Genomic DNA, 25,269 nt, shown 5'->3' with positions numbered 1-25,269 from the left:
CGGATTGGGGGTTTCGACGTGAAAAGGGTATTAGTAGACTCTGGAAGTGCGGTGGAGATAATGTACCCCGACCTATACAAGGGGCTGAATCTGAAGCCAGAAGACCTGACAGCTTATGACTCCCCCCTCCTCAGCTTCGAGGGGAAGCTCGTTACACCAAAGGGGCAAATCCGACTTCCCGTGCAGACTGGGGCGGAAGTTGTGGAGGTGAATTTCATCGTGGTCGACGCTTATTCACCCTACACCGCGATAGTCGCAAGGCCCTGGATCCACAGCCTAGAGGCCGTGACCTCCACACTTCACCAGAAAGTGAAATACCCCTCCAGAGGACGAGTGGAAGAGATCCGAAGAGATCAGGCCGTGTCCAGGAAGTGTGTGGTGGCCGCCATTTTACATCGGCCCTTGGTCGAGACCTCGATCCCAAAGAGCTTATAGCAACCAGCCTCCTCGGCAGAGCAAGACAAGGGGCTGGCCGAGGAGATAAGGTGTGAAGGTTTAGATAGGGTTGCTGTCAGCAACGACCCGGAGAAGTTCTTTCAGGTCGGCTCTGAATTACCGTCTCAGGAAAAGGAGGAACTGATCAAATTTCTCAGAGAAAATGTTGATGTATTCGCTTGGGACGCCTACGATGCCCCTGGAGTTGATCCCAGCCTCATCTGCCACCACCTGAACGTCAACCCCTCTTCCACTCCGAGGAAACAACCACCCCGACGCCCCTCAAAGGAGCACGCTGGTGCCGTGAGAGACGAAGTGGCCAAGTTGAAAAGAGCAGGGGCTATCAAAGAGGTTTTTTACCCAGAATGGCTGGCGAACACAGTGGTGGTGAAGAAAAAGACGGGGAAATGGAGGGTCTGCGTGGACTTCACGGACCTGAACAAGGCGTGCCCCAAGGATCCATTCCCCCTTCCCAAAATTGATCGATTGGTGGATGCAACCGTGGGACACCCTCGAATGAGCTTCCTGGACGCCTTCCAGGGCTATCATCAGATACCCCTTGCGCTGGAGGACCAAGAAAAAACGGCTTTCATGACGCCCATCGGAAATTACCATTATAAGGTGATGCCATTCGGGCTAAAGAACGCGGGCTCAACCTACCAGAGGATGATGACTCGGATGTTCGAGCCGCAACTGGGCAAGATTATTGAGGTGTATATAGACGATATGGTTGTGAAGAGCAAAAGGGTGTCCGAGCACGTACAAGACCTGGGAACTATCTTCGCTATCTTAAGGGAGCACCGGTTGCGGCTGAATGCCTCCAAATGTTCATTCGGGGTCGGGTCGGGGAAATTCCTAGGGTACATGGTCACCCATAGAGGGATAGAAGTAAGCCCTGACCAAATCAAAGCCATTAACAGTCTACAGACTCCTCGGAACCCGAAGGAAGTGCAGAAGCTCACTGGCATGATTGCGGCCTTAAGCCGGTTCATATCACGATCGGCGGATCGATGTCGACCTTTTTATCTCCTGATAAACAAGTGGAAAAAGTTTAAGTGGTCGGAGGATTGCGTTCAGGCTTTCCAGCAGCTCAAGGACTACCTGTCCCGACCACCCATCATGTCCAGTCCGGAGGCAGACGAGGTGCTGTTTGCTTACATCGCCGTAGCTCCCCACGCTGTAAGCCTGGTATTAATACGGGATGATAATGGAGTGCAGCGACCGGTGTACTATGTGAGCAAGTCACTACATGAAGCCGAGGTGCGATACCTACCCCTAGAGAAGGCAATTCTGGCGATAGTGCATGCAACCCGAAAGCTTCCTCATTACTTTCAGGCGCACACGGTCATCGTCCTGACTCAGCTTCCACTTCGAGCCGTGCTTCGAAGTGCTGACTACACAGGAAGGATCGCCATGTGGAGTGCTCTTCTGGGGGCTTTCGATATTAAATATATGCCCAGACCTTCCGTCAAAGGACAGGTCCTCGCGGACTTGGTAGCAGAATTTGCTGAGCCCTCTATAGAAACGCTGACCGAGAAGAAAGACCTCGGCGGAAAACTGGTTGGCGCGATTTCGACCGGGGAAACCATGCACTGGAAGGTCTACGTGGATGGCGCGGCCAACCAGAGAGGATCAGGAGTTGGGATAGTTTTAATATCGCCAGACGGCGCTGTCATTGAAAAGTCATTAAGACTCGGATTCTCGGCTACGAACAATGAAGCCGAATACGAAGCCTTACTTCAAGGAATGGCAATGGTTCAAAGGTTGGGTGGGAGAGTAATTGAAGCCTTCTCGGACTCCAGATTAGTGGTCGGACAAGTGATGGGAGAGCTGGAAGCTCGAGATATTAGGATGCAAGAGTATCTAGGACAAGTCAAACGGCTACAGGAGAGCTTTCAATCCTTCAAATTAACGCACATTTCCAGGAGCGTAAACACTCATGCAGACTCGCTGGCCACTCTTGCCACGTCCTCGGCACGTAATTTGCCACGAGTAATCCTAGTCGAAGATCTAGTTAAGGCCAGTCCCATCAGCGGAAACCCGATCCAAGTCCATCAGATAAGACAGAGCCCCAGTTGGATGGACCCCCTAAGGAATTTCCTCCAAGATGAGATCCTACCGGAAGAAAGACTAGAAGCCGAGAAGATACGTAGGAATGCTCCTCGTTTTTGGCTATCAGAGGACCGCAAACTTTATCGGCGCTCCTACTCTGGACCGTACCTGCTCTGCGTACATCCAGAGGAGTCCGAGTCACTTCTTGAAGAGCTGCATGAGGGAATTTGTGGAAGTCACACCGGAGGAAGATCGCTGGCGCACAGGGCACTCACTCAAGGATATTGGTGGCCGAACATGCAGAGACAGGCCCAGGAATACGCCAAGAAGTGCGATCAGTGCCAAAGATTTGCTCCGAATATCCACCAACCCGGAGGTGTTCTCAACCCACTCTCCAGTCCATGGCCGTTCGCGCAATGGGGTCTTGATATTGTCGGACCTTTCCCCAAAGCTGCAGGGAACAAGCGATACATAATAGTCGGAACCGATTACTTCACTAAATGGGTGGAGGCTGAGCCTTTGGCCAACATTAGGGACGTGGACGCCCAGAAATTCATCTGGAAGAACATCATCACCCGCTTCGGAACTCCGAGAACACTCATTTCCGACAATGGTCTTCAGTTTGACAGCAAGAATTTTAGGGAGTATTGCCGTGAGTTTGGGATCATTAATCGATATTCCACCCCCGCATATCCCCAAGGAAATGGGCAAGTCGAGGCCGTAAACAAGGTCATAGTGAACGGATTGAAGAAAAGATTGGATGAGTCAAAGGGGAGATGGGTAGAAGAACTACCGCACGTTTTATGGACCTATCGGACAACGCCACGGCGTTCCATCGGTGAGACCCCCTTCTCAATGACTTACGGGGCTGAGGCTGTGCTTCCGATCGAGAACAATTTCCCGACATTGAGGTCTAGCTCGTTTACGCCAAGCGATAACGATGAGTTGCTAGGAAGAAGTCTGGATCTAGCCGAGGAAAGGAGGGAGAAGGCCACGATTCACATGGCCTATTATCACCAGAAGCTAAGACAAGGGTATGATGCTACCGTCAAGCTGCGGCCTCTGGGTCCAGGTGATCTCGTGATGAGGAAGGTTCTTGGCAGCGCAAAGAACCCCTCTTGGGGCAAGTTGGGGCCCAATTGGGAGGGACCTTACCGAGTCACGTCCGTGGCCGGAATAGGCGCCTACTACTTAGAAGATTTGGATGAAAAAGCTGTACCTCGACCATGGAATGTAAATAACCTCAGGAGGTATTATTATTAATAAGAATGGCTTAGCGTATGTTCTCTTTCATGACTATTTGCCGCTTTCCAGTTGACATTACAATTATTTATAAGTTTTAAACAGAACCCAAGTCCTGCATGGCTCCTCGGACCACAGACTTGGGGGAAATTGTTATTTAAAACCGATTATTTATAAGTTTTAAACAGAACCCAAGTCCTGCATGGCTCCTCGGACCACAGACTTGGGGGAAATTGTTATTTAAAACCGATTATTTATGAGTTTTAAACAGAACCCAAGTCCTGCATGGCTCCTCGGACCACAGACTTGGGGGAAATCGTTACTTAAGCCAACTATTTATAAGCTTTAAGCATAACCAAAGTCCTGCATGGCTCCTCGGACCACAGACTTTTGGGGAAGTTATTACTCATGACAGCTCATAGTTTTAAACAGAGCCTAAGTCCTGCATGGCTCCTCGGACCACAGACTCTAGGGGAAATTATTGCTCATGACAAGTCATAGTTTTAAGCAGAACCTAAGTACTGCCTGGCTCCTCGGACCACAGACTTTTGGGGAGATTATTACTTATGATAGATTGGGAGATTGTTACTTAAAGGGAATCACTTTTAATACATGCGCACAGTTCAGCACCATCGCGACCCTCAAATAAGCAACCCAAAGACCCATTTTCACTTTGACCGTTTGCTTGTATCTACCTCGTTGCAAATGTTTAAAAAAGAACGCTATTGACACACATCCGCAGTAAGCAAAATGAACATATTATATTAATATTCCGAGTACATCAGAAAGAGAGGTCCTTACAAAAAAGGGAAGAATAGGGCAACTCTCATTTAAAAGGAAAATGAAACAAAATAAAAAAATATATATAATAAAAACTATTTACAGAGGTTGAAAGCCTAAAAGGCCAGGCTTGAGCAGGAGGATCTTCTTTCTGCTCGGACTGAGGAGGGGGAACCTCAATTGTAGAGTCTGTGGCAAGATCCTTAGCCACATCAGGCACAAGATCCTTAGCCACAACAGGCACAAGGACGGCATCAGACGCCGCCAGGTCTTGCTCCGAAGCAACTTGGACTTCTTCAGGGTTAGCTCGGATCTCCGGAGGATAGAAGATGCTCTCGGGCAATCTCAGTGCCGACTCCGCAGGAACTCCTGCAGCATCAAGAGCATGAGCCCATGAAATGTCGCAGTACTCCCTGCATACCTCAGGGATCTCCTCGGACAGCCTGGCCTCAGTCTCTGCGGCCCCGAGTTGGCGAGCAGCATTTTTCTCAGCCTCTGTGGACTCTCGGATCAGCTGGGCCTCCTCCCTTGCCAGCTTCAGTTCATCCTCCACCTTTTGCAGGGCAGCCCTGAGATCCTTCACTGCCTGCCTCTCGGTGGTAAGGTTAAGCTGAGCCGTGTACAGCTGTTTGCGCTGGTCCTCCGCCTGATCCTCGGCAGTCTTCAGGCCAGCCTCTGCACTTTTACGTCGGTGCTCCGAATCCTTGAGCTCAGCCGTGAGTTTAGTGTGATCATGCTTGAGAGACCCCAAGGCTTTCTCCACCTCTGTCCGAGCCTGGGTCTCAGCCTCAGCCAGATTGCGGCTATCACGGCAAAACTCCTCAGCCACAAAGACTTGCTGAGTAATCTGCGGACAAAACAAGAGCGTCCTTAAAAGAAGAGTATATAATCTAACAGGAGCAAGTAAACGGACAAAGCAGCAAAAGGATTACTTACCAGCGCAAGATCCCTTTTAAGGGATAGGAAGAGCTCGGACTGAGTGCACCACCTGTAGGCCTCCATGTCCCGAGGAAGAAGTAGGGGCTGCTCTAAGGCCTCCGCCACGTACCCTGCCCGGCCACGATTATACTCTCGGACCGAAGCAGTGTAAGGAATGGCAAGCCCATCCAGCTCCAACTTTGGGTCCCATGAGCGAGGGGCAGTGCGCACTTCGGCAAGGTTCCCCTCGTCCCTACTGTCCGAGGATGTACCCCTTCTGCTCCTTGGCGCCCGTGTGGTTTTCTGCTGCTTGGCCGGCTGGACAGCCACCTCGCCTTCCTCAGGCGTGTCCACCGGCCTTTTCTTCTTCAGGTCCGGATTAACCTTAAGGCCAAGGTCCGAGACACCCTGGGGGACCGCCGGGGGAAGGGTCTTGACCTGAGACGGAGTAGGCCCCTTCGAAGATTGACCCTTTGGTGACTGACCTTTCCCCCTGGAAGACATCAACTCCTTCAAGGACTTCCCTTTTCCTGCCATAGGCTCGGCCTCTTCGTCTGAGGTATCGTCCGAGCAGATAACGATTGGGGGAACACCAACTGCAGAATGTCGGTCCTGCTCGGCTTCAGGATTGGAAGACTCCCCTAAAGGATTTTGCTGAATTTCCTCCTCGAAGTAAAACTCGTCTATTTCTGCCTCAAGAGAAAGACGGGAAGATTCAGTTTCTTCTTCAATCCGAGCAGCCGCGCCAGGCTCATTCACTGGAGGAAGCTGCTCCGCTAGGTAAGGATCCCTGACCCCAGGCAGCACTACTGGTGGTAAATCGTGTGGAGCTAGGAACCCGTCTCGGGACACGTCAATCCTAGCCAACCTCGTACTGCCCGCCCTTATAGCGTGACCGACTGCCTGGAAAGCACTGCTCAGAGGTTGATAGCCCAAAATCAGATGGGCCGCACGCAACTGTCTGTCCCCGGTAACGTAAATCTCCGACCTGAGAAGATAATTCAGCGCTGGCACATTCGTAAGATCTATCCGAGGAGCAACGTGAATTTTGTCTGCAAACAACCAAGAAAAGTGAGGTCAGATCATGAAATTTTCCAATTGCAAAGAAAGCCAGAAAAAATAACCCCTCAACACTAAGTCCTTTCCCCAAAAAGGATCAATCCTAAAAGCGCCGCACCTGGTTTTCCCGCCCGAGTTGGACAGTGAATACCGTCGAACCACTCCCCGGAGGCAATGAGGAAGTCATCCTTCACGGTCTTATTGGAAACTGGAAGACAAGAGATCAACCTAACGGCCTCGTTCCGGGATTTAAGATAATACCCATCATCCCCGAGGCGGTGGCATTCGTACAAATAAGCCACATCATGCCAAGTAAGGCCTAGATTCATCCGCTCGTCTAAGACATCTACACAGCCTAGTATCTTGAACATATTTGGGGCACACTGATACGGCGTCAACCTATGGTTGAACAGGTACTCCCTTGTGATCCTGCGCATGGGAAGTGTCATCCCTCCCTCTATGAAAGCAATCATGGGGATAACGACTTCTCCCTCAACTCTATCGGTCAATATTCCTTCAAGAGGACAGTGCCGCAGCCCAACCCTCGGGGGAATGTGATATTTAGCCCTAAAGGCGTCCATAGCGGCAGGAGTTTTTACTAATTTTTCGAATCTACCCATCTGAACTGAACCGAGGAAATGAAAGTAAAGACTGAAAAGAGAAGTAGAGTCCGAGGAAGGAATTAAAACGGAAAAAAGGGCGAGATGTACTGGTACCTTCACAAAACGCTCGAGAGGACGCCTAGGAATCTCTCTTGGACGAAGCGCTTCAGAAGAACGGCTACGGCGGCGTAACGGACGCAAGTGTTCGTATATCTCTGGGATTCGATGGAGTTCTCTGGAGCCTTTTGGGGTTTGAGGAATGCAGATGAAAAAAGGAACTGAACCCTGCTGACGTCTTATATAGCAGGGAGGAAAGAGAAAAGATCATCCCCGCCTAGAAATACGGGAAGAAACGATGGCCGTTCGATCCACGCCAAGCCGTTGGATGAAGGGAACATAACGCCTCCAGAAGTTAATGGCCACGTCTCGTAAATTGTAGCGCGTGAAAAGTAACGGTCCGCACGCGCGCCCCACGATTTTCTTATTTCCCTCCACTCACAAATATCAAAACCCCGCTTTTCTCCTCGGAGTGAGGTTAAAACCGCAGTTTTGAGGGGCTATTGTGGGGGCCGGCCCAGAAATGATGGGCTATTACGAACTCAGGCCCGTCCGAGGAGCTTACTATCCGAGGAAGGGCCTCGTATGCAGCATTACCAATCCCAGCAGCTCCAAGGAAACCCGTCCGAGAAGCAATTCGTCCTCGGACATCATGAAGCCAGACGAGAAACTCTGCTCAGCCATTTCAGCTCACCTTCCCCAACATATAAAACGAATTAAATTCAAAATATCTCACGGAAGGCTACCACCACATTAATTGCGCCCCAACCATCCTCTTAGCCGCATTAATGAGGAAAAGACCCCTGAACAGTACCGCCTTGGCCTCTGCAACTCACAAAGAGTCTGATGAGGGCGTCTGATGGGACAGGTGCTCGAGTGGATGCTTGGATGGCTAACAGGTGTAAGGCTGGGATGAAAAGAGGAAGAATATATAATGTAAATGAAGTCCCTCAAAGAGGGGACGGGAGAACTGTAAGAAAAGGAAGAAGAAAAGAAATAAAAGGAGACTTGAGGAATCCTTCTTGGCGTTCTTATTTTTCTTTCTGCAAGCAGTACACTACATGCATTAGACCTGCTAGTTTCATTGAGGCCAAGCTCTTTAACCCATTCTCTACAAGTATTTATTGTGGGTTGTGCTTTGGGCCAAGGCCTGATCAACAGAAGTTGGGCCGAGAAAATCGTGCAACCACAATTAAAAAGAGTATAAAATTTGGAAATTATTCTTTTAGTTTTAAACAAACTTTCTCAAACTTATTTTTTCTGCCTACAATCCAAACACTGAAAAAAGTAACTAAAAAATTTAATAAAACTTAACTATGATTAATTGGACCAATTAGGAAAACAATTTGTTGTTTATAATCTACTAAGGTTATTTTCTTTGCAGAAATTGTAATTTCATCAACCCAAAACATATTATCAAATAAACAATTATTAGAAAAATCTAAGAATTAAATTTCTATATATGCATTGTTATAAAATAATAATAATAATAAAATTAAAATCGTGAAAGATAAAATTTGTCTCTCATCCAATAATTTTTGTTTAGCCGACCTTTGTTTTTCTCTAAATAAATGGCATTATAGAGTACTTCTAATACTATTAAGAGTACTTTGTCCACCACAAAGGATTAAAAAAATTTATTAAAGTCTTATAGTTTAACATCTAAATTGAGCACTATAAAAATCATGCTATCAAATTATAATAACAACCAAATTAAATTATCCAAATCATGCTATGTAGTAAAATAATATTATATTTTTATATTTAATCCTTTATAACACAATAGGATAACATTTAACAATCAAAGAGAGAAAAAAAAAAAAAAAAAAAAACACACACACACACACACACACACAAAAATTGAATCACATTAACCTAAAGTAGATTAAAGAATATAAAAAATTATCAACCTAAAGCGAAGATGCAAGAAAAATAAAAAATAAAAATCCACTCAAAATTTTTTTTGTGAGAGAGAGAGAGAGAGAGAGAGAACCTTTTTTTTTTGTGTAAGGGAAAACTATGGATAAAATGAAATGAATAGTGACAAATTTATAGTAAGAGAGTGTGAATAAGAAAAGACAAAAATAGAGGAAGATGAAAGGAAAGATGAAGAATGATATTAATGTAGGGGGTAGTGGGGAGATGAGAAGGTGAGGGAAGGAGAAAGGTTGGAGAAATAATGGGAAGATGAAAAGGTAAGGGAGGGAGAAAGGTTGGAGAAGTGTAAATATGAAATAAAAAAATATTAAAAATAATTATAAGAAAATGGAAAGAAAAAATATTATGACGTGGACGCTGACGTGGCTTAACGTGAGCGCAGCAGCATTAAACGCTACGCTTCAGTTTTTAGTAATATATAGATATAGATTTCCAAATAAGTTCTAACGCAACTTGTAGGCTTAGTAATCAACAATTAACTTGTAAGTATTGAAAATAACAAAATCTGCCTCTATCATTGAATTCTTTCAACCTAGCAACTATGATAACACATAAATAGTAAGAAATCCTACCTAATTATGCTGCTATTTGAGGGAGTACAAATAGTAATAGATCTTGTATAACTTCCATGGAGAACTTCTTTGCTAGAGTGTTAGCATTCTTCAAAATGGGCTTCCAAATTCTTAGATGTGTCTATAACATGAACATTACTCTAAATAGGTGAGTGAATAAAGCATCATAAACAATATTATTATGAGTAAGACTTGTCATTTTTCTTACATTAGAACAAAATATGACACATCAAAGAAGTTTTGAGGCTTTGAACAAAGTTAAACATTTACGCACCTTCCTTTCATTAGAATTGTACAAAGCAGATTTGGACTTATACATAACAAAGAAGGTACCACATGATCTATTGCTAATGCTAAGATCCTTACGTGTGCTCTCTCTTTGTCATTATGCTAATTTGATAGAGTTACCTAAGTCAATTGGAGATTTTAAACATCTATGCCATATAGATGTCTCTTGCACTAAAATTGAGAGGTTGCCCAACTCTATATGCAAGTTGTGTAATTTACTGACATTGAATCTATCAGGATGTAAATTTCTCGTTATGTTTCCAGCACATATGCAAAAGCTCATTAATTTGCGTCATCTTGATATTATTGGAACCGGTATAAAAAGGATGCCAATACAAATAAGCAGATTAAAATGTCTTCGGACTTTGACTAAATTTGTTGTCAACAAGAATATTGGATTCCAAATTGGAGAGTTAGGGAAGCTTCCAAATCTCAAAGGAGCCATTTTGATAGCAAAGCTTCAAGATGTGATAAACCCAACAGATGCTTTGTATGCAAAGTTGAAGGCTAAGAGACAGCTTAAGGACCTAACATTGGAGTGGGATGCCGATGATATTATTTCTCAAAGTGAAAGGGACGTACTCAACAATCTCCAACCTCATACAAACTTGAAAAGGCTTGTTATCAACGACTACAGTGGCACAAGCTTTCCTAATTGGGTAGGAGATTATTCATTTTCAAATGTTAAAGTTGTTCATCTAAACTCTTGCAGATTTTGCCTCAATTTGCCATCACTTGGGCAACTCCCCTCTCTTCAAAACCTCAGCATTGTTGGGTTTGATGAAGTTGTTAAAGTCGGTCCTGATTTCTATGGTGGCAGTTCTTCCACAATAACACCATTTCAATCACTGAAAATATTGAATTTTGAGAGAATGTTAAAGTGGGAGGAATGGTTTTCTTATGAAGGAGGAGCTTTCCCGCGTCTTCAAGAGCTACGTCTTGAGGATTGTCCCAAACTAAGCAAAAGCCTGCCCAAGCATCTTCCTTCTTTAACCACACTTTGGATTCTTAAATGCTTAAAGCTTGGGACTTCTCTCCCAAGGGCTACTGCCATTCGTGATTTGCGTGTAACCCATTATAATGACATGCTGTTGCAAATGAATGTATTGCCACCTACATTGCACATGCTCAGAATGGGCGGATTTGATAACTTAAAGAGTCTCTGCCAAACCAAATGCTGTCTGGCAACAATTGTCTTGAAGAGTTAATGATTGATAGCGGTCCTCTGCTCAAGTCTCTTGATCTTAAAAGTGGTAGTCTACTCACTACACTAAAAAAGCTTAGTATCTTGAATTGTAGGGAATTACAGTCTCCGACTTACCCATGCTACTCTTGCCTTGAGTCATTGTACATATCCTATAGCTGTAATACCCTCAAGTCATTTCCTTTACACATCTTCCCAAAGCTTCGTGTTCTTTGAATCGAGACTTGTGGCAAAATGGAGTCCCTTTCAGTTTTGGAGGGACGTCACCTAATTGATCTGATGTCCTTGAAAATTGAGGATTGTCCTAATTTTGTAGCATTTCCCAGTGGAGGATTACCATCCCCCAATCTCATACGGTTACTAGTCAATAAATGCCAGCGTCTCAATTCCATGCCTACAAACATGCACAGGCTTCTCCCATCTCTTCAACATTTGGAAATCAGAAATTGTCCACAACTTATGTCTTTTCAAATTTCCAAAAGGTGGTCTGCCATCCATTCTAGTTCTTTTCATAATTGATGTTTCGGAAAAACTCTTTGCCACTAGGATGGACTGGGGATTGAAAAGATTGCACTCTTTTACCACATTGATATTATACAATCTTGCTAGTGATTTCCGGGCTGTGGAGTCCTTTCTGGAGGAGAATTTGCTACCCACAAGTCTTACCACTCTTTTCATTGGCGGATTTCAAAATTTGAGATCATTGGACAACAAGGGACTTCAACACCTTACCTCTCTTCAACAATTGTGGATCTTAAACTGTCCCGAGCTGAAGCACATGCCAAAAGTGGGGTTGCCTGTCTCTATTTATTACCTACGGATCCATTCATGTCCTTCTTTCAGTAAACAATGCAAAGAGAAGAAGGGTAAAGAGTGGCGCAAAATTGCTCACATCCCTTCATTCACATTGATGACGATGTTGTTATAAGAGCCAAAAGTAGTGTAGACCAAATCTAACCCCATTTGACGATCAGGTATTTGTTGAGTTTTAGTCTTGACTCTTCATGTTACTTATGTTTCTTTTAAGTTTTACACCTAGATACAAATACATTTTTGGTAAGTAATAAAGAAACTTCTATTATTATTCGAATTTAATTACTAATATTGATAATTAAAAAAATATTTAATTCAACATGAGATTTAATATTTGGTTTCTGTGCCTATTCCCTTTCTTTTTACGGATGTCTACAAGTACTTTTAGTCAATCGTATAATATAATGTCATGAGAAACAATATTAGAAACTATGAATTTTATATTTCTTACAAAATCATCCAAGTGCAAATGTTGTTGTCAAAATTCATCACAGGAAAAAGTTGAAGCATTTAAGAAACAAAAGGGTGCATTCTTTTTAAGGCTTTTAATGCTTTGGTCCTACTTTAGAATGTATCTCCTGTTTTCATTTTTTTTCATAATTCTTTCTGTTTATCTAGACACACAGGATTTATACAATCACATGGGGAAGGATACATTTACAATCTCAAATTCCCCAGTCTAAATTCAACTTACATCATGCTACAATCTGCCTGTGGGTGCAGAATTGCCGGTCTCTTTTACATTTTGTAATTGACGTACAGTAGATGCGAAGCCTCTCCAGACAGCTCAAGAGGCTCAGCATGTCACAGCTCCTTCTGTCCATTTTGTCCTCACCAGTATGAGCAGCCCAACTCCCGTTTTTACCATCAAGATTATTAAACTTACAAGACAATGGTCCAGAGGCACAGGAAGGGAAAGCTGGCAGCTGGCCCAAGATTGCTCAGGTGCTTAAGGCCAATTTGACGTTCTCTCATGTCAAGACCAGCAAGTACTAATACATTTTCTCAAACCAAGGGTGCTCTGTGGTTGTCAGGTTTGTTCGATTGATTTATGTTTCTTGGTATAAAGTATAGACTTTGGGACCTCCAATCATGGACTATTTTTAAATCTTTGTGAACTCTTCTATAGGTGTACTTAGACACAACATGTTTGAGGTTTCTTAAAAAAGTATATAAATCAATGTTGAGGGAGTTATTATATAAGCAAAAATGTCTAGACAAAGACAGAACTGTGAATTCCACTCTCAACCCAACAATTACATTTAAGGTCCCTTTTCTACCCGATTTGCTTACTCTCATTTGATTTTTCTGTTTCTCTTCTTTTAACTGTTTCTTTTGCGAGGTGTAGAAAAACATATCTAAAGAAAATGTTAACACTGAAAAAAATACACATTTTTAGTTCTTTGTATACTCAATTGTTCTCAGCAATTTCACAAGTAGATAAATTAGCACAAGTAAAGAACTCCTCAGGCAGTTTTTTTTTTATTGGGTTTGGGGGGTGGGGGTTGAGGGTGTTCTTCTTCTAAGTCACTCCAGTATTAGATTCTTGTGATTGCTGCAGAATTTCCTAAAGTCCGTCTTTTTTTCTTTTTTAAGTAAATTCTATCTGGCAAGTTCTTTGGTTTTGACACTTCAGTTGAGGAGGCTCAACAAGATATCAATGCAGCCCATGTTGAATCGGAAAGCATTGAGAATGGTATTGGAGTTGTCAAGTTGATTGGCCGCTACAGTGGTAAACTTTATTCTTTTAATAGCTAATGAAATTTGTTAGTTTGATCTGAAATTGTGCTTAATTTTCTAGTGAAATGAGCTTTCATTGAAAAGAGAGCTAAAGATTTTCCTTTGTAATGAACATTGAACTTTTATTATTTTTCGTTGATTCATGATAGCTATGCATGGGGATGGGCTTCATAGTTTAGGAGTGGTTTCTTTGTCCCCCCTCCCAAAAAAAAAAAAAAAAAAATCCAGTATTTTAAACTCATTTCTTACTCGTTATGCGCTACATTTAATTTGCTACTGTTTCTTTGATTTACTATTAATTGATAAGACAAATCTTAGCATCTGAGTAAACATTAAAGGTTTTTTTTTTTGGGGTGAGGCTGTTCTCTTGCATTAACTCTTCTTAATAAAATCAACCATTATAAAGAGAAGCAAAGTTTCTTGCATTAGCTTCAGCTAATTCTTGTAGCCGAGATATTTTCAAGCTGCACTCTTAGCAATGTATGCTACTCTTGCTAGCCGAGATGTGGACTGTTGTTTGATTCCTGAGTCACTCCTTTTATCTTGAAGGACCTGGTGGCCTATTTGAATTCATTGAGAAAAGACGGAAAGAAATGGTTATAGTAATGCAGGACAAGGGCTTCTTTCTGAAAGCATGGGCACCAACAACCAGTAGGATGCTTCTGAAAATAAGTTACTCCAAGATGTGGGTGTAGGGATATCTAAAAACATTAAGGTATGGATTAGTATTAATTTTTTTCCCCATGCCTTGCAATTGTGTGAGCTGAGCTTTGATTTAGTAATGAAACAACTTGATGAGTCTTTTTTGTGAAGTGACTTCTAACTTAAGGCTTTGCTAATTTCCTTCAATTGTCTTTTGGACATGATGCCAAAGAGAGACTTGTAAAGTAAATTCAACTGATTAAGGTGCCCCTTTTCAGTTTGACAAATAGTTAAGCTATTGGCACTACAACATGGTGAATTGGGTGTTACTTCCATTGATTTGATTATAAGATATAATGTGGGGGTTTATACTTTCTTTTTTTCCTTTTCAGAGAAATGCTGTTAATTTCCAGTAACTAGATTGCAAACATAGATAGTTCTTCCATATTAATCGTAGGATTTTGTTGCTAGGATCACTTCACGAAATGGAAGAAGATGGCTATAAATCTTAAATATATAGGTTTGTTGATTGAAATAACGTCTTCATGTTTTTTTTTTTTTTTTGTTTCTTCTTGGATCTGTCCTTCAATCTGAAAGGGAAATATTAAGACTTTGTTTGCTTGTAGATCCCACATAAATGATCAGTACCACACCCTCCTTGCACACAGTGCCATTCATGGTGCAATGGCAGGGTATATAGGCTTGACAGTTGGCCCTGTTAATGAACACATGCTTACATACCATTCCATGTAAGTTTCTATGTTTGGAAAGAAATTTCGTATCTTCCTTTCATCATATTTAGCTGTCTCTGTGGTCTATATGTATGTGTAGCCCTACTGCGTGGATGCAATTTTGAAATTATCATGTTGATTGAACCGATTTATTAATTGACCTGTAATAAAATATCAGGCTAAATTTTCTCCTCTTTAAATATAACTTGAGGGAACTTGTACTAACTTATCAAAAAGAAGATTAAAAAAATATCAGTGGATTTAAGTGGGAGATGTGCTCTTTCAACTGAAGCTGGATGTATATCAATTTAATTACTAGCAAGTAGCAACTACAGCTGAAACTCTTTGTTTTCTTTAAACTCGCGGACAAACTTTACGTGCAGCAGGTGATTGAGACACAGACAAGGTTGTGTTAACTGAGAGGATGTGGGCAAAGGCTAATACTATCTTCAACAAATCAGCCAATCTGATAAGACTGCATACCAAATCAAGACAAGAGAGGAAGAACTACAGATCTTGTTACCATTAGTAAATGGGAACAACCATTTAGAAGCCACGATGGATAAGCAGAGTGACTAGCAGCACAATCCAATTTGAGCAGCTGCTGATTTGAAGTTGTCTTTGTCATTGATTGATGGTATCCCTTTTCTCTTTATTTTTGCTGCATGGAAAGTGTTACCGATTGAACCCTATACCCAGTTGTGATTCATGTGGTTTTAGCGTGAAATTTCCATATACCACAGATGAGGCTAAGTGTGCTAGTTAACACAATACTTTCAAAAGAACCACTGTATATAATTCTGAACAATGATTTTGGCATTATTATCCGAAGAATATATAAAAAACTTCTGACCATTTTATAGGCAATAAAAACATTATGTTTGTACATAAAATTATACACTACGCGTCTGCAGGACGCTTCTCCAATCTAATATAAACCATTTAGCTAGTTTTAATAATTTCTTAAATCAAGCTAGGTCGCACCATTGCCTCACATTGACACTGCCAAATAATACCATGTTTAAATCCCACTTCCAACCAAAACTTAAAACCAAAATCATGATAAGAGAACAAAGGCTAGGTTCACTCAAATCAATGAAATCAAAAGAAGAAAGTGGATTCTGCGAAGCACTAATAGCATGAGACTAAAACATCGCAATTGCAACGAGGAGCATTTGAAAACTACAATTTGATAAGAATAGAGGTGTCAGAGGACATGACAAAGAGATTATTTAATTTAATTTTAATTATTATTCCTCAACATCCAGGGATATAATCTGAAACGTTGCCCAAAAAAGAAAAAAGAAAAAAAAAAACAAAGAGATCCGTATATAATAGATATATTGCATGAGCACGTATGTTAATAAAAGAAGTCCAGAGAGCATTGCTTACAGAAATACTAGCATATATCATCTCAGGTTTGCTTTCTTCAACTCGCTAATTCAACTCGTTCAATTTGGAATGGATTTAAAAAGTCGTAATTTATTTATTTTATTGATTTAATTAACATTTATGACAAATAATAAGTGTCTTTTGAAATAGTTTTAGTAGTAGTTTTTTTACTTGTTTAGTTTAAAAATAAATTAGATAAAAGTAAAATTATATGAAAATAAAATAAAATAAACCAAATAAAGCTTTTATTATTGATTAATAAAATAAACTAAATAAATTTTTTTTTTTAAACCCTAATCCTAATTTTGTGCTCTTTGATGTGGGCTTAAAAGAGGACCAAGTACCAACCCATTTTGGTGCCAATATGAAGCGATGATGGAACTTAACATTATCCATGCATGGGCCCAATTTGAAGACAAAAGCAATTTTCGGCCCTATAAGGTGAAGTAGTAACAATGATCCCAGTGCAAATAGTCAGTAACAATGGAATTCCTTTTTTTTGGTTGAATGAATACAGAATACTTTTATTAGGGTGCGTTTGAATTGACTTCAAACTGATTCCGGAAATGATTTTCCGGAAAATTCGGTGTTTGGCTGTCACGGAAAACGTTATTTTCCGGAAAATGATTTCCGGTTGACCATGAATTTTCCCTTTGACCACGGAAAATGATTTCTGCCTTCATTTTCACTTCAATTTACTTCCGGAAAAAGAGAGAGAGAGAGAGAGAGAGAGAGAGAGAGAGAGAGAGAGAAGAGAGAGAGCAGATCAGAGAGAGAGAGGGACGATCGCGCCGCTCGTCCGACGATCGCACCGCGCCGATGAGCGGCGCGGTGCACGATCGCGATCGTCGATCGAGCGGCGCGATCGACGATCGCGATCGACGAGCTCGATCGCGCTCATCTCTCGCCGATCGACGAGCGCGATCGACGAGCGCGTTCGTCGAGCGCGTTCGTCGATCGACGAGCGCCGCTCGTCGGACGCTCGTCGGACGAGCGTTTCGCCGGATTTGATGTATTTTCTGGTAATGATTTTACCGAACCAACACCAAAATTAATTTTCCGTAAAATGAATTTTGTGACAGCCAAACACATGAAAACGTTTTCCTTTCTGGAAAATAGCATTTCCGGAAAATAGAATATTTTCCGGAAATGATTTTACGCGAACCAAACACACCCTTAGACGCAACAATCAAAGCAAAACAATGGGAATTGGGCCTTCACCCATCTTCGTATATGGCTTTAACAATAGCACTAAAAAGATTTCAAATGGGTTCAGGCCCAAAAATGATACAAAAGCTTGCCCATTGTGCCCAAAAGAGGGCTGCCATGTTATAATTTCTATTAACAAACTGAGCCTTCCAGCCAACAAAATAGGACTTAAGATGACCCGCATCAAATAATTACAATCGCCTAATCGACGAATACAATTTCATGGAACCACCCCCCCCCTCCTCCTACAAAGCAGCAAAAAATCATAATAATAATAATTGTAAGGACACGGTTTTAGTTGACCCGATCCTTGCTGGTCAGGTCTTGACCCAAAAGGTCCCACACAATGAATTTTTTGTAGAGTATGGGTTAAAGAACTTGGTTTCAGTTAGCTTAAACGATTTGTTGCATGGGCTCAGGGGGTACAGAAACAAGAACAAAAGGATATAGCAGTGAAGAGAGATCCTTCTCAAATGATCAGGTCTTAAACTTGATTAATGAGCACAGATTCATGCAAATAAAATTTCTCTACAGTGTTCTCTCCTCCTTTTTTCTCCGTCTCTCGTCCCCTTCTCTTGGGGGACTTTTACATATTATATAGGCCCTCCCCTATCATCTGGGTTTTACACTTGTTGATCATCCAAACCCTCACTTGAGCACATGTCCCATCAGACACTCTTATCAATTCTTTGTGAGTTGCAGTGGCCAAGGTAGCTCTGTTCAGGGGTCTTCTCTTCATTAATGCGGCCAGGAGAGTAGTTGTGATACATTTAATGTGGTGGTGACGGCCTTTGCTGAGATATTTTGGGTCTCCTTCCTTTTTGCGTATTCGGGGAATAGACTACAGTGGCTGGGACACACCTTCGATCTAGATTTTGCAGTGTCCGAGGAGGAATTCCTCCTCATACATATTCTCTTTACCCCAGTGGGCCTAAATAAGGATTCTGGGCCGCGATGTCTCCTCGGACGGGCCCAGGGCCTAGTCAACCTATTATTCTGGGCCGATCCCCACAATAATAATAATAAGACGAAGAAGAAAAGAAAAGAAAGAAAGACTTTGAATTTGCCTTTTTCGAATTTTCTAACTTTTAATTAAAAAAGTTAATTTTGAATTCTAATTATATTAAATTGTCTACGTAGGTTTATAAGTATACATTAATGAAGAATATATCAAAAATTATTTAAACATCTAAAAAAAAATTATTCAAACCTAGTACTTTCACATTGGGCTCTTATAATTTTTTATGGAAGGGCTCTTATAATTAGCATTGAGATCAGTCGGAAGAAGTAACTGGCCATGAATATATTATAGTCTTTTTCAATAAACTCTGTATAGCAAATTGCTCTTGGTTTACGTTTGTTGATCACTTGATATTGTTTGGTTTATGTTTGTTGTTATTTGGGCTAATATTTGTTGTTGTTATTTAAGCTTTTTCTTTTTAATTCTATAAAAGGGATTAAGGATTAATTTTGGTGGCAAAATTAATTTTGGAATAATGTTACGTACACAACATTGACCCACCCTCCTCGTCTGTGTGTCCAGATTGGTCCATTAGCATTGTTTTAAGTAATGTCCTTAGCTTAGCTTTTTCTTTTAATAGGTGCTCTTTGTCTTGGGTTAGAAGATCTGGTAACTCCGCTGCCCACATAGCAGCCAGAATTACTATGAACTCTAACTTGCCTTTATGTTTAAATAATGACAATCTGCCCGTGGCTCTTCAGTCCCTCTTGTTGCAGATTGTCCCCATGTACATCGTTCCTTTTAATATATATCATTGGAGCTTATAAAAAAATAAAAATTAAAAATTACATCCAATGTTGGGAAAATTTATCACGATGTTCAATATGGTTTTCAAAACATTTAATGGTGAAAGCACCCGATCAATTGTTCAATGAAGTTTAGAAGTGCTTAAACGTTGGAATTATCCTTTTATATTCTTTACACTTGCACAAAATTTGGGGCGGAGAATTTCATCAAAATTCTTTTGTGGTTCACACTTTCCTAAGAATTGCCTAAATGCCCCATTAGTTTGGAAATTTTCGTTTATTGGCTTTTTTTTTTTTTTTTTTTATTGCCAACATATTAACTAGATTCATTGATACGGACCAAGGTCCATTGAAATTACATCATTTTGAATTTGGAGTTCAACAACAGGGGGAGTATCCTCCACCCATATTACACAATCAACAACATGCAAAGCATTCCTAGCAAGTAAGTGAGCAGCCCTATTGTTATTTCTGTTGACGTGATTAGCCCACCATGTCTTGAAGTGGCTTAGGCACCTCTGTGAGCCTTCAACAACCTTTTGGATGACCAAAGCTGGGAATACAGAAACTTTCAGCACAAGCATCACCAGCTGAAAGTCCCCTTCCACCACAATGTCCCTCAATCCCAGGTCCCAAGCTAACAAAATACCTGTTTCAGCAGCTTTTGCTTCGGCTTCTAAGGCTCCCCAAGGCATAGCTACCTTCATACATAAAGCCCCCATCATCTGTCCTTTGTCATTTCTAATGACCACCCCAATTCCACAACACCTTTGCTCCTTAAACACGGCTGCATCAACGTTTACCTTATACACACCTTGAGTAGGAGGAGTCCAATGTTTAACTCAAGGGGCTGGCTGGGTTTTTTGGCCCTCATTCAGACATGCTGCTCGAAATTCTTCCACATAATTCCTTGCTTCCCCTTCAATGGTCTTCCCATTCTTGCATTTACCCCCAAACCTGACAGCATTTCTGTTGTTCCAAAGCAGCCACGCCGTGACAACAAACTTCTCCCAATCCTTCTCACCTGAGGAAGCCATTAGCAACCACACCATATCGAGGAAATCCTTTGAGGGTCGGTCTAGTCTGTCCAGCTTGAAGCTTGCCTCACTCCAGGCTTCTTTTGCGACTTTACACCCCCAAAGAATATGACCCGATGATTCACACTCCCCACACAGGTCACACTTTCCTCCTTAATAACCTTCCGATGCACTAAACATTGTTTCGTGGGTAAGGCATTTTTGCAAGCGCGCCAAAAGAAATGCTTAACTTTGTTTAGGCATTTTAAACTCCATACAAGCTTCCAAATGGCTTCCATTTTTGATGTATCAGAGCAGCCCGGTCTACCTTCATTTCCCTTTGAGACCTCTAGGTACCGAACTGCCACCCTGTACGCACTCTTGACGGAAAAGATACCATTGGGGGTTTTAGCCCAAGCCCAAATCTGGGAGTCTGCCGGGTTCATAGAGCTAACAAGGATACTCAGGATGGACTCTGCCTCAAAGGGGAAGAAGATGCTCCTTACCAAATCACCATTCCATTCAGCTTTGCCGTGAACCATCAGGTTGGCTACATTCTCCCCACAGACCATTGTAGGCTTGGGTGATATAATTCTGCCTGTCACCATAGAAGAAATCCATGCATCATCCCATATTTTGATGCTCTTTCCGTCACCCACACATCATCTAATCCCATCCCTTAACACAGGTATGGCTGTCATCAAGCTTCTCCAAATATAAGAGGGTCTTTTCCCCACCTGGGCATCCAAAAAAGAGGAATTTGCAGAATACTTCACTTTAAGCACTCTGTGGAGTAGGGAACTAGGTCTTTGCTAAATTCTCCACCCTTATTTAGCCAGGAGCGCAAGATTGAAGGCTTTCAAGTCACGAAATCCCATGCCGCCCTTCTTCTTTGATTTGCACAGGTTTTCCCACGAAACTCATGCAATCTTCCAAGCCTTTTCTTTTTTTCCCCACCAAAAACTCCCAACTAAAGAGTTTATTTCTAAGCATAAAGAATCAGGCAGCTTGAAGCAATTCATGATGTAGGTAGGAGTAGCTTGTGCAACCGCCTTTATTAGGACTTCTCTTCCGGCATTAGACAAAAGCTTCCCCTTCCATCCCACTATTTTCTTACTTATCTGGTCTTTAATACGGTTGAAAGCCTTTTTCTTTTCCCTTCCCACCATCGAGGGCAAACCCAAGTATTTCTCGTGATGTTGTACAATCTGTGCACCAAACATGTCCTTTACTCCACTTTGGATGTCAGCCCTTGTATTCTTACTAAAAAACAAGGATGTTTTATCCCTATTAATCTTTTGCCCCGACTCCTTCTCATAGGTATCTAAGACCTCAGCCACCTGCTTGCATTCCTCCATTGTAGCTCTACAAAAGATTATACTATCATCCGCAAAGAAAAGGTGCGAAATCGATGGTGCAAGTTTGCTCACTCTCACCCCCCTTAACAGCCCCACAGCTTCCTTTTTTCTGATCAGTGTAGACAACCCTTCCGCGCACAAGAGGAACAAATAAGGGGAAATAGGGTCACCTTGGCGCAGCCCCCTAGTAGTTGTGATTTTCCCTTTAGGTTCCCCATTAATGAGTACCTCATAGGTCACCGTGGTCACACACATCATAACTAAGGAAATCCATCTCTCACAAAACCCCATCATCCTCATAACGATCTCAATGTACTTCCATTTTACCCAGTCATAGGCTTTGCTTATGTCCAATTTAATGGCCATTAAGCTTTCCTTCCCTTTTGCCAGTTGTATGCATAGTTTCGAAAGCCACCACCACGTTATCTGTTATGTGTCACCCTAGCACGAAAGCACTTTGTGCTTCATTAATCACCTTATGTAGAATTTTCTTCAATCTATTTGCCAACACTTTCGATATTAACTTATAGATCACATTACATAGGCTAATTGGCCGATAATCCGTTATCTTTTGTGGATTTTTGATATTCGGAATTAGGCAGATATATGTATTATTAATATCCCTAGGCATTACCCCTGTGTTAAGAGCTTGCAGTACACAATTGGAAACACTACCACCAACAATATTCCAATAGTTTTGGTAAAAAATGGGAGACATACCGTCAGGCCCAGGAGATTTTGTGGGGTGCACTTGTTGGAGCGCTCGCCACACTTCTTTCGCTTTAAAACTTCCCAGCAGCACATTGTTCATCTCAAGGGTCACCCTCTCGTTCACTGCCTCCAGGCTTGCTCCAAAATTTGAAGTATGGTTTGTATTGAATATTGATGATAAATAATCCAGGATGATCTTCTCTGTTACTCCTTGCTCCTCTTGCCATATACCTCCTTCATCCATCAAACCCCCTATCCTATTTTTCCGTTGTCTTTGGCTGGCTGAAGCATGGAAGAATTTTGTATTCCTATCTCTGTTTTGCAACCAGAGTACCCAAGACCGCTGGTTCCACATAATTTCTTCTCTGATGTAGAGCTCATTTAACTCCTTGCGGACTGCATTTATCTCCACTGCTGTATCATGAAGCATGTTAAAGGACTCAAGTTGTTGGAGGCGGTCTTGTTTTTGCTTTAAATTCTTAGTCACATTTAGGGCTGTCCACGAGTCAAGTCGGGTCGATTTTGGACCCAGCCCGGACCCAACCCGCCAGCTTCGGGTGGAAGGCGGAGGGACCCGAAACCGACCGCCAGCGTCACTCGGTCGAGTCGGTTTTGGGTTTGGTGGTGTTCGGGTCGGTTGAGAGAGTTGCCGGATCCTGCAAACATCGCCGGAATCTTCAAAAAATTCGCCGAAATCTGCAAAAACCCAGTAGATCTACACCAAAAATCGCTGAAATCAGCCTGGATCTCCTCGAATCTCGCCGGATCTCACCAAATATGGTCTAGATCTCGCTTGGATCTCCTTGAATGTCGCCGGATCTCACCAAATCTCAGTTGGATCTCCCTGTATCTTGGATCTCCCCTCACATTCCCAAATTTGTTCTGATTCCACCCTTTCAGGTTGCTTTGACACCTTTCAATCCTTTCCTGGATAGGCATATCTGAGTCCTCTGTATACGAATTCCAAGCCATGTCTACAATTTCTTTACACTCAGCCTCTCTCACCCACATTGCTTCAAACATGAATCTTTTTTTCTTTTTCTTCTGCTGCTGCAACTTGTTCAGGGACAAAGCCAGCAAACAGTGTTCCAATGCTGACATCGAAATATGGAAGACTTTAGCCTCGGGGAAGAGCTGAAGCCAAGCTTCATTAGCCACCATTCTGTCTAGACGGAGCAATGTGTGTTGCTCCCTATGCCGTCCATTACACCAGGTAAATTTCTGCCCCACAAAGCCTAAATCCACCAGACCACATCTGCTAAGAACATCATGGAAATTCCTTATTTGATTTGCATCTCTCTCCCTCCATCCCAACTTCTCATTTGGATGCAAAATCTCATTAAAATCTCCATATACTACCCACGGCATCTCACATTGGGCATGGAGAGCTTCTATCAATTGCCAAGAGCTCTGCCTTTTGCTTGTATCCGGGTGCCCATAAAACCCGGAAATCCTCCACGGACCGCCCTTACCCTTACCATGGATTACAAAATCTATGTGCAAGTGTGAACAACTCTTGAACCTAATATCCATGCCCTCCCTCCATAGCATCACTAGACCACCACTCAGACCATCACTTGGTACAATAATCCCCTGAGTAAGTCCTAATTTCTGTTGGAAGCCTTTCATCCTATCGGTGTTCGCCTTCGTCTCTGCTAGGAAAACCACCACGGGGTTCTTCACCTCCTCGGTGAGTGTACGAATTGCCGAAGGAGTCCCCAACCCCTGACAATTCCAAGCTAAAACACTCATGAGGCTCAGTAGTGTTGCATCGCAGCCACCGCCTCACCGCCAACCATATTCCCATTCTCATCTATGTCCTTACTAACTTGTAGTTTACCTCTTCTACGTTTTGAGCTTAAATTATTCGGGTCTAGCTCTTATAAAGGAACCGGGCCCTTGCGTTTTGTTTTGCTTGTACAATCCACCTTATTTGGGGTTAGAATTTTTATTTTTCTAGCCAGACGCTCCCAATGGCCACTTGTTGGGCCTAACGGCTCTGTGATCCATCCCTTCTCTTGGTTAAAGGTCATGGTAAGTGGGCTTGAATTATCATCGGCCCAAGTCCCATCTGCTTTTGATTCTAAGCCGGAATCCTTACCCAGATCCTTACACGTATGCTTCTTGTCCAGTACTACTTCAGTCTTTTCTCTTACGTCCTCATTCTTTGAGATTTCCCAGAGCATGTCACCTTCCAGGTCTGCTACGGGCAGTAAGGGAGGCACGCCCACTTTCTCTTTTGGAGTAAGGTTACTAATAACCTTTTCCAATGTCAGGTTGACCTTACCCTCAATGTGAAAGGTCTCTTCACTCTGTCTCGTCACCCGTAACTCCTCTGGACTCCCGCTTGGGGCTACCCCCTGACAATGGGTCAATGGGTCAATCCACTCATGTGAGCGTCGTTCTTTTCCTCTCCTCCTTGTTGCCGGAGTGTGTCATCGACGTGCTTCTTTCTCATTGTCGCCCCCTTATACTGCCTGCCTTCTCCGTCATTTTCGTCCCCCATTCTTCCTTGCTCCCAACCTCCCGTTCTCCCTAGTTCACCTCTAAGCCAAGCTCCATATTGCATTCCCTCATCACCTGCTCTATTTTCCATACTTGCTCTTTCCTTACATTCCTTCATGCCATGATCCAATCTCCCACACTGGTAATAGAAGTTAGGTAACCGTTCGTATTTGAAGAAAACCCATTTGACTTCTCCTCCTTCGATGGTTACTTTCTTCTCCCTGACCAGCTTTTTCGT

At 42.5% G+C, this 25,269-nt stretch overlaps 1 long non-coding RNA gene across 5 annotated transcripts; it reads left to right on the top strand.

Annotated features, from left to right (window-relative positions):
* The first annotated feature begins 13,513 nt into the window (after nucleotides 1-13,513).
* Nucleotides 13,514-15,826, top strand: LOC126725312 (uncharacterized). Of its 5 annotated transcripts, XR_007655410.1 has the most exons (5): nucleotides 13,514-13,692; nucleotides 14,250-14,415; nucleotides 14,814-14,862; nucleotides 14,969-15,091; nucleotides 15,460-15,826. It is a non-coding gene; the product is annotated as an uncharacterized LOC126725312 (long non-coding RNA). The 5 variants fall into 5 exon arrangements; XR_007655407.1 differs by lacking the exon at nucleotides 13,514-13,692 and having other exon boundaries at nucleotides 14,059-14,415; XR_007655408.1 differs by lacking the exon at nucleotides 13,514-13,692 and having other exon boundaries at nucleotides 14,059-14,415; nucleotides 15,457-15,826.
* The last annotated feature ends 9,443 nt before the right edge of the window (nucleotides 15,827-25,269 follow it).

This window comes from Quercus robur, chromosome 5, assembly GCF_932294415.1.
Source record: "Quercus robur chromosome 5, dhQueRobu3.1, whole genome shotgun sequence".
Taxonomy (NCBI): domain Eukaryota; kingdom Viridiplantae; phylum Streptophyta; class Magnoliopsida; order Fagales; family Fagaceae; genus Quercus; species Quercus robur.
Note: the sequence above shows the minus strand (reverse complement) of the source record. Positions and strands in the feature narration are given on the sequence as shown.